General features: G+C 40.7%; 1 long non-coding RNA gene across 1 annotated transcript in view; it reads left to right on the plus strand.

The window, feature by feature from the left end:
- The window catches only part of LOC138739032 (uncharacterized), a 53,258-nt gene extending 51,766 nt beyond the window's left edge, over positions 1 to 1,492 (plus strand). Inside the window, exon 3 of the long non-coding RNA XR_011341966.1 lies at positions 1,382 to 1,492. This is a non-coding gene — a long non-coding RNA (uncharacterized lncRNA). The remainder of the gene's footprint in view (positions 1 to 1,381) is intronic.
- The last annotated feature ends 12,193 nt before the right edge of the window (positions 1,493 to 13,685 follow it).

Here is a 13,685-nt window from a genome sequence, read left to right on the forward strand (position 1 = left end):
AGGATGGATGAGGGCAGGGTCATAGATATAGCTAACATGGACTTTAGCAAAATATTTGACTAAGTCTTGCATGGTGGGCAGTTAGGAAGGTGAGATCACATGGGATTCAGGACAGGCTAGCGAATCAGATAGAGAATTGGCTTGACATTAGGAGACAGAGGATAATGGTGGAGGGTCGGATTTCAGGGCTGCAGGGATCGGTGCTGGAACCACCATAGTTCATCACTTAAATGAATGATCTGGTAAGAAAACAGATGCCATTGTTAGTCGGTGTGCATATGTCACTGAAATTGGTGATGTAGTAGACAATGCGGAAAGTTATCTAAAGGTTACAAGGGTCCTAGATCAACTGAGGCAGTGGGTCAAGGAAAGGCAGGTGGTGTTTAATTCAGATAAATTTGAGGTGTTGTATTTTGGTTAAGTTAAACCAGGGCAGGACTGCACTGTAAATGTGGGAGTCTTGTAGATTAGAGAGACCAAAAGGTACATACTTCCCTGAAAGTGATGACATAGGTAAACATAATGGCGCACAAACCATATGTCACATTTGCCTTCATTGTAAAGGCATTGAGGACAGGAGTTGGGATATCATGTTACAGCTGTATAAGGGAAAGCCACATTTAGGATATTGTGTGCTGTTCTGGCTGCCTTGCTATTGGGATACAATTAAGCTGGAAAGGGTGCAAAAAGATCATCAAGGATGTTTCTGAGACTGGAAAACTTGAGTTATAAGGAGCCACTGGAGAGGTAATGACCTTTTTTCCTGAAGCAAAGGAGGCTGAAAAATAAATGTTATTGAGGTACATAAAATCATAAAGAACACAGATAAAGGGAATTGAACACAGACATTTCCCCAAGATAGGAGAATCTAAAACAAGAGGGAATATATTTAAGGTGAGTGGATCTGAGGGCTAACCTTTACACTCTGAAGGTAGTATGTATATGGAATGAGGGGCCAGAGGCAGGTACAATGACAGAAGTTAAAAGTGAATTGAATGGGTATATCAATAGGGAATGGCTGGGGGATACGGACAGAGTGCAGGCAAATGAGACTAGCTCAGATAGGCATCTCGGTCAGCATGGACAAGTTGGGCAGAAGGAACTGCTTCTATGCTGTGTGGTCCTGTGATTCTATGAGTGACTCTGGAACTGAAGCAATGTGATTAACTCTACAATGTCCTCAGAAATTGCTGAGCAAGTCCACATTCTGGGCTGTAAGGGATGGGCTGGCTTCGTCAGCAATGTCCATCCACATCCTAAAAAATACTAATAAAGAGAAATACGTTCCTGCGTTTCCCTTTGACTGGAAGGGCAATTGCTCTGAGGTGACAGCATCTCTCAAACCTGCTGTCATCTATTGTCATGTTGTTCTGGGTTGCAGATTGATGTGAGTGCACCTATAAATTGATATATCTGGAGGACCATTTCCCGGTTGCATCTACTATCACGACTTTATACCCGCTCGGCTGAAGACTCTTTTAACTCCCCTCGAGAACGGTGAGTGACAAGAAAATGAATGAATCTTCACACATGTTTTGTTTAATGGCCAGGGCTTAAATTTCAAATTGAAAGAATAGTTGTGGCTTTTGAACCACTGGGGCAAAGAGAGTATTTGAGTGACATTCAATCTAAAGCCACCACCTGCCAATGCTAATGGATGTGGCTGTTGTCCTTGGCGACCAATAAGGTAACATGGTCAGATCTGTTATATAGATCCATTAGAAATCATGAAAAATACTTACAACACAGACGCAGCCCATTCAGCTCATACATTTGTGCTGACTGAAAAAGATGTAACTAATCCTACCTTCCAGCATAGGCTCTTCCACTATGTGGCAAAATGTGGCGTGGCTTTCTGCTTTTTCCACTCCATTGGGCAATGGGTTCCAGATTCCCACCATCTGATGATGAAAAACAGGTTTATGACCTTCTCTTTTTTCTTCCTTCTACCAATACCTTAAATCTGCCTCTTTTGCTTTTTGATCTATTTTTTAAAATGAAATAGATTCTTCATACTTAGTCCGCTAAAGCCTGTCATAATTTTATAACCTCAGTCAAATTTCCTCTCGGCTGTTCCAAGTAAAATGATGACCTCATGCCTGGTGGCCAATGCTCCTCCCCCTGCCCCTTCTTCCCTCCTCCCCTTACCTTTTTATTAAGACACCTACCTACTTTCCACCAATGGAGGATTAACCAATAGGCTGAGTGGACTTAGTAGCTTAGGGGGCCTGGAAGGGAGGAGGGGGGGGGGGGGGGAACCTGAGAGCAAAGAAAAATGGTTTAATTGAGTGTACATGTGATACTTCGGATGATCTTTCAGTTCTTTTGCATATTTTTTTTTCACCTCATACTGCAGCTGCGAGATTCTATTTACTATGACCACCTTATTACATCATGAGTTGGCGTAGACATGCGCGTCTGCTGGTTAAAGTCAGGGAGAGAAGCCTGTTGGAACATAAATGCTAGCATTGTGAAATCTATAAAATATGATGGTAAACAGAAACGTTACTTTATTAAGTCCCTGTTTTACCGCTCCCTTACAAATGGCAGGAAATCAAGAGAAGTTGGCTGTTCTATTCTCCATTCTGTTTTAACTGCAGGATGTTTTCAAGTGAAGACCACGCTTGATCACTCGACAATACCAGTCAGAACGTGATTACATGAAAGCACTTCTGCAAAGGGTTGTTGCTACAGTTAGATTTCTTGCTTATACATGTAGTACATTATACATAGTATAACCATGTTATTTAAGGTAACTTAACATCATTTTATTCTATTCAACAAAGGGTGGGGCTGGGGGCAAGGTCAGGGGGAGCCTTACTAAAGCTCAGCCTAGGGGCATCGGGTGGTAGTTAATCCGCCACTGTTTTCCACTCATACCTTGACAAGGGCCACAGGTACATTGATTATATGCCTTTGCTTTCTATGGACGCTGCGTGACCTTCTGAGTTTTGCCAACACTTTTATGTATTGCTCCAATCACAGCATCTGCAGACTTTCCTGTTTAACTCCAAATAATGCTGCCCCAGTTTATCTAATTTATCCTCAAATTTATCTATTTTATCTTCAAAGCTTCAATTTTCCATTCTCAGTAGCAGCAGTATAATTTTGACAATTTAAAAAAAAACACAATAAATGAAGTTTTGGACTGCAAGGGTGGTTAGTTGGGCAAAAAGAGAAATAGAATTGCGAGGCAATGCAGTACAATTTTTGTGTATTCAGAAAACTTCATGCCCCTTACATTTGTAGAACATAGAACATTACAGACTTTTCAGCCCACAATGTTGTGCTCATCTATGTAAATCTACTCCACAACAATCTAATCCTTCCCTCCCTCACACCTATAACCCCCTATTCTTCTTGCTGTATATCGATGTGCCTATATGTTAAATGTCCTTATTGTATTAGCCTTCATCAGGTCTTTCATGAAAGACCTCAACAATGAAGACGCTGTTTACATCCGGTACCGCACGGATGGCAGTCTCTTCAATCTGAGGCGCCTGCAAGCTCACACCAAGACACAAGAGAAACTTGTCCGTGAACTACTCTTTGCAGACGATGCCACTTTAGTTGCCCATTCAGAGCCAGCTCTCCAGCGCATGACGTCCTGCTTTGCGGAAACTGCCAAAATGTTTGGCCTGGAAGTCAGCCTGAAGAAAACTGAGGTCCTCCATCAGCCAGCTCCCCACCATGACTACCAGCCCCCTCACATCTCCATCGGGCACACAGAACTCAAAACGGTCAACCAGTTTACCTACCTCGGCTGCACCATTTCATCTGATGTAAGGATCGACAAAGAGATAGACAACAGACTCGCCAAGGCAAATAGCGCCTTTGGAAGACTACACAAAAGAGTCTGGAAAAACAATCACCTGAAGAAACACACAAAAATCAGCGTGTACAGAGCCGTTGTCATACCCACGATTCTGTTCGGCTCTGAATCATGGGTCCTCTACCAGCATCACTTACGGCTCCTAGAACGCTTCCATCAGCGCTGTTTCTGCTGCATCCTCAACATTCATTGGAATGACTTCATCACCAACATCGAAGTACTCGAGCTGGCAGAATCCGCAAGCATCGAATCCACGCTGCTGAAGACCCAACTGCGCTGGGTGGGTCATGTCTCCAGAATGGAGGACCATTGACTTCCCAAGATCGTGTTATATGGTGAGCTCTCCACTGGCCACCGAGACAGAGGTGCACCAAAGAAGAGGTACAAAGAGTGCTTAAAGAAATCACTTGGTGCCTGCCACATTGACCACCGCCAGTGGGCTGATATCGCCTCCAACCGTGCATCTTGGCGCCTCACAGTTCGGCGGGCAGCAACCTCCTTTGAAGAAGACCGCAGAGCCCACCTCACTGACAAAAGACAAAGGAGGAAAAACTCAACACCCAACCCCAACCAACCAATTTTCCCTAGCAACTGCTGCAACTGTGCCTGCCTGTCTCGCATCGGACTTGTCAGTCACCAACAAGCTTGCAGCAGACGTGGACATACCCCTCCATAAATCTTCGTCCGCGAAGCCAAGCCAAAGAAGAAGACTAGCCTTCACCACCAGCCCAGGCAATGCATTCCAGGTACCCACTAAACTTTCCTTAAACAGAAGTTCTCTGGTATTTGCCATAGTCGGCCCAGGAAAAAGGCTCTGGATGTCCATTCTGGTTAGCTATCTAAGCCCCTCATAATCTTAAGTCACCTCTCATCCTTTGTTGCTCCAAGGAGAAAAGCCCTCACTCTGTTAGCCTTGCTTCATATGACACATCCTCCAATCTAGGCAACATCCTGGTAAATCTCCTCTGCACCCTCTCCAAAGCATCTGCATCCTTCCTGTAATGAGATGACTGAACTGAATACAATATTCTGGGAGGTCTAATCAGAGTTTTACAGAGATGCAACATTCCCTCAGGGCTCTTGAACTCAATCAAAATCAAAGTTCAGATTTATTGTCAGAGTACATACTGTGCATGACCTCACTTACAGGCCACTACTTATCAGTAGTGTTAACTGTACTCAAGAAAAGATGTGAATGCAAAAGAGAGAAATGTAAACAAACTGACTGTGTAATATAAATAAAAAAAATAAACCAATATCTCCTCACAAATGATGTGCCACTGCAGCCAGCCATGTAGGTCCCACTCTAGAAAGACAGGAAACCTGGCCTGCACTGCACTCACGACTCATTCCTATCAGCTGGTGCCTTCACCGACCCCTTCTGCTGTCTCAAGCACTCACTTCCTTTTTTTTTTTTTTTTTTTTTTTTTTCTTTTTTTTTAATTTTTTATTTTTCACACCATAAATCACAATAGCCATGATATACACTTTTTCTTTTCCACACATTTACAGTGACTTTTTCTCCCTCCCCCCTCCCTCCTCCCAAGCCACCCCCCCATCCCTCCCCCCTCTCATCCATTTTAGTTATACAATCTAGGTTGCATTAATTCAGTTAGACAATGTTGTCATTCAACAAAAATACACCAGAAATTCTACTGAGTCCATTTTTTTCTTCTCTTCTCCTTCCATCAACTTAGGTAATGTTTGTTCCCGGTAGGTTTTCGCTATTGTATTTAATGTAAGGCTCCCATACTTGTTCGAATATTTCAATATTATTTCTTAAACTATATGTTATTTTTTCTAATGGAATACATTTATTCATTTCTATATACCATTGTTGTATTTTCAAATTATCTTCCAATTTCCAGGTTGACATAATACATTTTTTTGCTACAGCTAGGGCTATCTTAACAAATCTTTTTTGTGCATCCTCCAAGTCAATTCCAAATTCTTTATTTTTTATGTTACTTAGGAGAAAGATCTCTGGATTCTTTGGTATATTGTTTTCTGTTATTTTATTTAATATCTGATTGAGATCATCCCAAAATTTTTCTACTCTCTCACATGTCCAGATTGCATGAATTGTTGTTCCCCTTTCTTTTTTACATCGAAAACATCTATCAGATACTGTTGGGTCCCATTTATTTAACTTTTGCGGTGTAATGTATAGTCTGTGTAACCAATTATATTGTATCATACGCAGCCTCGTATTTATTGTATTTCTCATCGTTCCAGAGCATAACTTCTCCCATGTTTCCTTTTTTATCTTTATATTTAAATCTTGTTCCCATTTTTGTTTAGTTTTACCATTTGTTTCCTCATTTTCCTTTTCTTGCAGTTTAATATACATATTTTTTATAAATCTTTTGATTAACATTGTATCTGTAATCACATATTCAAGGTTACTTCCCTCTGGTAAACTCAAGTTGCTTCCTAATTTATCTTTCAAGTAGGATCTCAGTTGGTAATATGCCAGCGCTGTATCTCCCGTTATATTGTACTTATCTCTCATTTGTTCAAAGGATAAGAATCTACTTCCTGAAAAACAATTTTCTATTCTTTTAATCCCTTTTTTTTCCCATTTTCTAAAGGCAAGGTTGTCTATTGTAAAAGGGAGTAGCTTATTTTGCGTCAATATTAGTTTTGGTATTTGGTAATTTATTTTATTTCTTTCTACATGTATCTTCTTCCATATATTGAGGAGATGGTGTAATACTGGAGAAGTTCTATGTTGTACCAATTTTTCGTCCCATTTATATAATATGTGTTCAGGTATCTTTTCCCCTATTTTATCTAATTCTAGTCTCGTCCAGTCTGGTTTTTCCCTTGTTTGATAAAAATCTGATAGGTACCTTAATTGTGCGGCTCTATAATAATTTTTGAAGTTTGGCAATTGTAAGCCTCCTTGTTTATACCATTCTGTTAATTTGTCTAGTGCTATCCTCGGTTTCCCCCCTCTCCATAAAAATCTCCTTATTATTTTCTTTAACTCTTTGAAGAATTTTTCTGTCAGTTGTATTGGCAATGCCTGAAATAAGTATAGTATCCTTGGAAAAATGTTCATTTTAATACAGTTTATCCTTCCTATCAGTGTTAGTGGTAGCTCTTTCCAATGCTCTAAATCGTCCTGTAGTTTTTTCATTAGTGGATTGTAATTGAGTTTATATAATTGGCCTAGATTTTTGTTTATTTGCACACCTAGGTATCTTATTGCCTGCGTTTGCCATCTGAATGGGGATTCCTCCTTAAATTTTGAGAAATCCGCGTTATTCATAGGCATTGCTTCACTTTTATTTACGTTTATCTTGTATCCCGACACTTCTCCATATTCCTTCAATTTCTTATATAGTTCTTTTATTGATAGTTCTGGTTCTGTTAAGTACACTATCACATCATCCGCAAACAGACTGATTTTATATTCCCTGTCTTTTATTTTTATTCCTTTTATATTATTATCTCTTCTTATCGATTCTGCTAGTGGTTCTATAGCTAGCGCAAACAATAATGGTGATAGTGGGCATCCCTGCCGCGTTGACCTGCTTAAGTTAAATTGCTTTGATACATGTCCATTTACTGTCACTTTCGCTAACGGTCCCTTATATAATGCTTTAATCCAATTAATATACTTCTCCGGTAAACTGAATTTTTGCAATACTTTGAACAAGTAATTCCATTCTACTCTGTCGAAGGCCTTCTCTGCGTCTAAAGCAACTGCTACTGCCGGTGCTTTATTTCCTTCTACTGCATGAATTAAGTTAATAAATTTACAAATATTGTCTGTTGTGCGTCTTTTTTTGATAAATCCAGTTTGGTCTAAATTTACCATTTTCGGTACCTGTTCTGCTAATCTGTTCGCTAATAGTTTAGCTATTATCTTATAATCTGTGTTTAGCAAATATATTGGTCTATATGACGCTGGTGAGAGTGGATCTTTCCCTTGTTTTAGTATCACTGTAATTATTGCTGTTTTACATGAATCTGGTAAGTTTTGTGTCTCATCAATCTGGTTGATTACATCCAGGAGGGGCGGTATTATTAGGTCTTTAAATGTTTTGTAGAATTCTATTGGGAGTCCATCCTCTCCTGGTGTCTTATTATTTGGTAAATTTTTTATTATCTCTTGTATTTCTACTGTTCCAAATGGTTCTGTTAATTTATTTTGTTCCTCTATTTGTAGTTTTGGTAGTTCAATTTTAGTCAAAAATTCATCTATTTTCCCTTCTTTCCCTTCGTTTTCGGTTCGGTATAATTGTTCATAGAATTCTCTGAAGTTTTCCTTAATTTCTTTTGGATTATATGTAATTTGTTTGTCTTTTTTCCTTGTTGCCAATACCGTTTTCTTAGTTTGCTCTGTCTTAAGCTGCCATGCTAGGATTTTGTGTGTTTTTTCCCCTAGTTCATAATATTTCTGTTTTGTCTTCATTATATTCTTCTCCACCTTATATGTTTGTAATGTTTCATATTTTATTTTTTTATCCGCCAATTCTCTTCTTTTGGTTGTATCTTCCTTTATTGCTAATTTTTTTTCTATGTTTATTATTTCCCTTTCCAACTGCTCTGTTTCCTGATTATAGTCCTTCTTCATCTTGGTTGCATAACTTATTATTTGCCCTCTAATGAATGCTTTCATTGCGTCCCATAGTATAAACTTATCTTCCACTGATTCCGTATTTACTTCAAAGTACATTTTTAATTGTTTTTCAATAAATTCTCTAAAATCCTGTCTTTTAAGTAGCATGGGGTTTAATCTCCATCTATACATTCTTGGAGGGATGTCTTCTAGCTCTATTGCCAATAACAGGGGTGAGTGGTCCGATAATAGTCTAGCTTTATATTCCGTTTTCCTAACTCTCCCTTGTATGTGGGCTGATAACAGGAATAGGTCTATCCTTGAGTATGTTTTATGTCTAGTCGAGTAGTATGAGTATTCCTTTTCTTTTGGGTTTTGTTTCCTCCATATGTCCACAAGTTTCATTTCTTGCATTGATTTAATTATAAATTTGGTTACTTTGTTCTTCCTGTTAATTTTTTTCCCCGTTTTATCCATATTTGGATCCAAATTCAGATTGAAATCCCCTCCTATTAGTATGTTCCCTTGCGTATTAGCTACCTTCAAAAAGATATCTTGCATAAACTTTTGATCTTCTTCGTTAGGTGAATATATATTAAGTAGATTCCAAAGCTCTGAATATATCTGACATTTTATCATAACATATCTCCCTGCTGGATCTATTATTTCCTCTTCTATTTTAAATGGCACATTTTTGCTAATTAATATAGCCACTCCTCTTGCTTTTGAATTATACGATGCTGCTGTTACATGTCCTACCCAATCTCTCTTTAATTTCTTGTGCTCCAATTCAGTTAAATGTGTTTCTTGGACAAATGCTATATCTATTTTTTCCTTTTTCAGTAAATTTAGTAGTTTCTTCCTTTTAATTTGGTTATGTATTCCATTAATATTTAGAGTCATATAGTTCAGCGTAGCCATTTTATATTTTGTTTATCTTCTCTTTCCGTTTTTCCATCATTACCTTTCCTCCTTTTCCATTTCTGTTTTCTTATTTTCAACTCTTTACCAGACAACATTCCTACAACATCCAACATTTTCCTTATTCTCCTATTTCTATCTTCTTTATCCCCAATCTCCCCTTCCCCTCCTGAGTTGCCCTTTATCCCTTGTCGGACAACCACATCTCCCCTCTCCATTTGGATTTGCGAATCCACTCGCAAGCGTCAACTGATTTTGCAGTGACCGCTCTTTTCCCCCCACCCAGCCCCCCCCAGAAAAGATTTCGTTTTTTATATGTCACAAAGGTCACTCTTTTAGTTCCCTCCTTATTCTCTCTATTCCATTACCTTCCCTTATTAATTCTTGTCTATACTTTCTATGTTTTCCTCTAATTACAGATACTTTCACATATGCCCGTTGTCTCTATTCACTCTTATACCTCTTTACCCGCATACATATCAATCGTGGTCATTTTTACCCTCCTTACCCGTCTTCATCCCTCAGTCTATTTTTGTCTTTACCCACATACATATCAATCGTGATAATTTTTGCTCTCATTACCCGTCTTCATCCCTCAGTCTATTTTTGTAATTGTTCTGCAAATTTTCGTGCTTCTTCTGGATCCGAGAATAGTCTGTTTTGTTGTCCTGGAATAAATATTTTCAATACCGCAGGATGCTTCAGTGTAAATTTATATCCTTTCTTCCATAAAATCGCTTTTGCTGCATTGAACTCTTTTCTCTTCTTTAGGAGTTCAAAGCTTATATCTGGATAAATGAAGATTTTTTGCCCTTTATACTCCAGTGGTTTGTTGCCCTCTCTTACCTTTTCCATTGTCTTCTCCAGCACCTTTTCTCTTGTAGTATATCTTAGGAATTTTACTGCAATAGATCTTGGTTTTTGTTGTGGTTGTGGTTTAGGGGCCAATGCTCTATGTGCCCTTTCTATTTCCATTTCTTGCTGTAGTTCTGGACATCCTAGGGCCTTAGGGATCCATTCTTTTATAAACTCCCTCATATTCTTGCCTTCTACATCTTCCTTAAGGCCCACTATCTTTATGTTATTTCTTCTGTTATAATTTTCCATTATATCTATTTTTTGGGCTAGTAATTCTTGTGTCTCTTTAGTTTTTTTATTAGATTCCTCCAATTTCTTTTTTAAGTCTTCTACCTCCATTTCTGCTGCTATTGCCCGTTCTTCCATCTTGTCCATTTTTTTCCCCATTTCTGTTAAGGTCATATCCATTTTATTTATTTTCTTTTCTGTGTTGTTTATTCTTCTTCTTAAATCATTGAATTCCTGTGTTTGCCATTCTTTAAATGACTCCATGTATCCTCTAACAAGAGCAAGTACCTCCTTTACCTTGCCTATCTTTTCTTCTTCTATTTCCCTGTACTCTTCCTCTTCCTCTTCTTCTTCCTCTAGGTTGACCATCTGTTGTTTCTTTGCTGCCCTTTCCTCCTCTTCTTTCTTGTTTCCATTGTCTTCTGTGGTGTCTTCTTGCTGCAGGTGTTCTGCAGCTGTCGTTGCCGGCTGTGGAGATCGACTCCCCAGCTGGTCCCCCCTCCCGTCGGTGTGTTTTTTTGTATGCGCATCGCGCATGCGCGAGGAGTCGCGCATGCGCGGTTGCGCACTTTTACTCGGCTCTGTGAGCCATTGTTGTAGTTCTCTTTCTACCGACCTGAGGTAATGGGGTCTTCTCTCCACAGCGGGCCTCTTCGGACAGGTAAGGCCTTCACCTTTTTCCTCCGTTGTCTTCTCTTCCTCTCTTCTTTCCGTTGATTTTGATTTTTCTCCTTTTGTCTCCATCTTCTTTCCACCTTTATATTCACTTTTCTTTAACTTGTATTTCTGTGCCTTTGTATTTTCTCTCGTTTTTCCCGACTTTTCTGGAGAGGGCTGGAGTTCACCGTCCGGCCACTACTCCATCACGTGACTCCTCCAAGCACTCACTTCCTGATGAAAGAGGTGGACATTGGATCTCCCTGGTCCCACAGCCATAGCAGCCAGGTGGCTGGGTGTTTGCATGGCCACTGGCGGTATCAGTTCCCTAGCCTGGTTAGCTCCTTGTCAGAGCATTTCTGGGTTTTTGTGATTTCACAGCAGTCACATGCGTGCCCACCTGAACACCCCCATTCTCGGCTACTTCCCCATTTTGGAGAATCAGCAAGGTGCCCTTGTGGCGGGTCTGGGTCCTTGTGGTCACTAGCCAGGCTTGTCAAGGCTTGGGCACACAGGGAGAGGATGTGTAGTAGGACTCAGTTTCCTCATGGTCATCACCGTTCATCCACACATACCCATCGCCCAACCATGTGTCAACCCCTTACTCCTGCCGGACATTACTTGGACCTTAGCCAGGTTGAGCTGCCAGCCAGACTGGTGAACTTCTTGCAGCTGTTGCACCTTGCAAGCTGCCTCCGCAATTTTTATCTCTAAATTGGTAGCTCAAACTTGGGCAATCTGCATTATCTCCTGTAGCACAGTACAGTGATATATCCCTATATTTCTGGGCACCCTGTTGGCCTAATTCTTCTACAATTCTCCATTGTTGTCCCAGGAGAGACACCATAAGCCAAAGCTCTCCCCGCCCCCCCCCATGACTTCCTCGATCTCGATAAATCCTGACTTCTCAATGAGGGATGCCACGTGTTGCCTCGTCTTCTCCCCTCGCAGGTCCAAACTGTCAGCTCCGTCTACCTGTCTTCTGTGGTCCACCAGTAAACCCGTTAACCTGCTAAACCCTGCACTAACATCAGTCCAGGCAGGAATTCTACTCTCATGCCCTGAGGATCCCTTACTAGCTGTGGGGCCCTTCCTGCCAGTCTTGTTTGTGTGAAAGAATGCGATGACACGCACATACAACACAAGACCCACACAGATTCCGTGAACCCTGCTCTCAGTGCCAATTGTGTGGGAAGGGAAAAGTTCTTGAGTTCAACAAGTCTGGACACAGGCTGGACCCAGGAAGAATCTTTGTTAAAACACACATAAGGAGATTGCCACAGGGATAACACACACTAGTACTCTCAATCACAATACAGTATTATCAGTCATATCGGACTTAATACTATCCAGATTAGCAACTATTAACATTCATACAAACACAGTACAACCCAGGCACATCGGACTTTACATTACTGATATGAGCAACTATGTACAGACTTACAACAACCAAGGATTACAATATGCTATCTACTGTTCCTTGTATAATGGGGGCATGGCTCCAATGCTACTTAATCCCTGTGTAGCCCCAATCCACCTTACCAATGACTCCCCCAGCGTTGTTCACAGTTCACTGGAGCTGGTTTCGTCTCAAGCCCGAAGAGCAAAAGAGGACGAGCTACTGCACGTGGTGGACTTTAGAGTACAGGAAACTGGCGGGTCCGGCCCAGGGAATCACTAGGTGATTAAAGGTGCAACTTCCAACTAGGTTCCAGACGGAGAAGTCACATGACCCTCCACAATCCACACTCCCACTAAGTTCCAGACGGAGAGGCCACTTGACTCTCTGCAATCCACTCTTCAGTGAACCAGCACAGGGATACTTGCTTGCTAGCTTCCCAAAAGCTTTCCCAATGGACGGCACATTTGGTGTAGCAGTTTGCACAATGCTATTACAGCGCCAGCAGTCAGGTCTGGGGCTATGAATCCTGTGCTGTCTGTAAGGAGTATGTATGTTTTCCCCTTGTCTGCGTGAGTTTTCTCCAGTGGCTCTGGTTTCCTCCCACTGTCTGAAAAGTACTGGGGTTGTAGGTCAATTGGGTGTAATTGGGTAGCACAGACTCGTGAATCGAATGGGCCTGTTCCATGCTGTATGTCTGTATGTCTAAATTTAAATTTAAAAATTCTAAAACATTTAATTTAAATTTAATCTACATGCTCACCAGGTTCCAGATGGAGAGGTCACATGATCCTCCACAATCCACACTACAGTGACCCAGCAAAGGAATACTTGCTTGCAAGCTTCCCTAAAGCTTTCCCAATGGGTGAGCATGCTCACCTAACTGGCAAAAGAAAGTAAAATTAATTTGCAGTGAAATATATTTTTCAAAAGAGGATGAGTGCAGGAGGAGCACACAAAATTACTGGAGAATCTCACCAGGCACCCAGCATCCATGGAAAGCAATAGCCAGTTCATGGATGTTGTTTGACCTGCTGGGTCTCTCCAACACTATTGTGTACTGCACTAGACCATGGCATTTTCTTGTTAATCTCTGAATGTAAGAGGAGGTCTGCTGTAGGAGGAACGTGGGTTGTGGCAACTTCAAAAGAAGAAGTGCAGAGCTTCTGAAATGTGCAGGTGGTACAGATGATCACTTGGACCATTTAGACCAAAGGTCA

This window comes from Narcine bancroftii, chromosome 7 (genome assembly GCF_036971445.1).
Source record: "Narcine bancroftii isolate sNarBan1 chromosome 7, sNarBan1.hap1, whole genome shotgun sequence".
NCBI classification, from domain to species: domain Eukaryota; kingdom Metazoa; phylum Chordata; class Chondrichthyes; order Torpediniformes; family Narcinidae; genus Narcine; species Narcine bancroftii.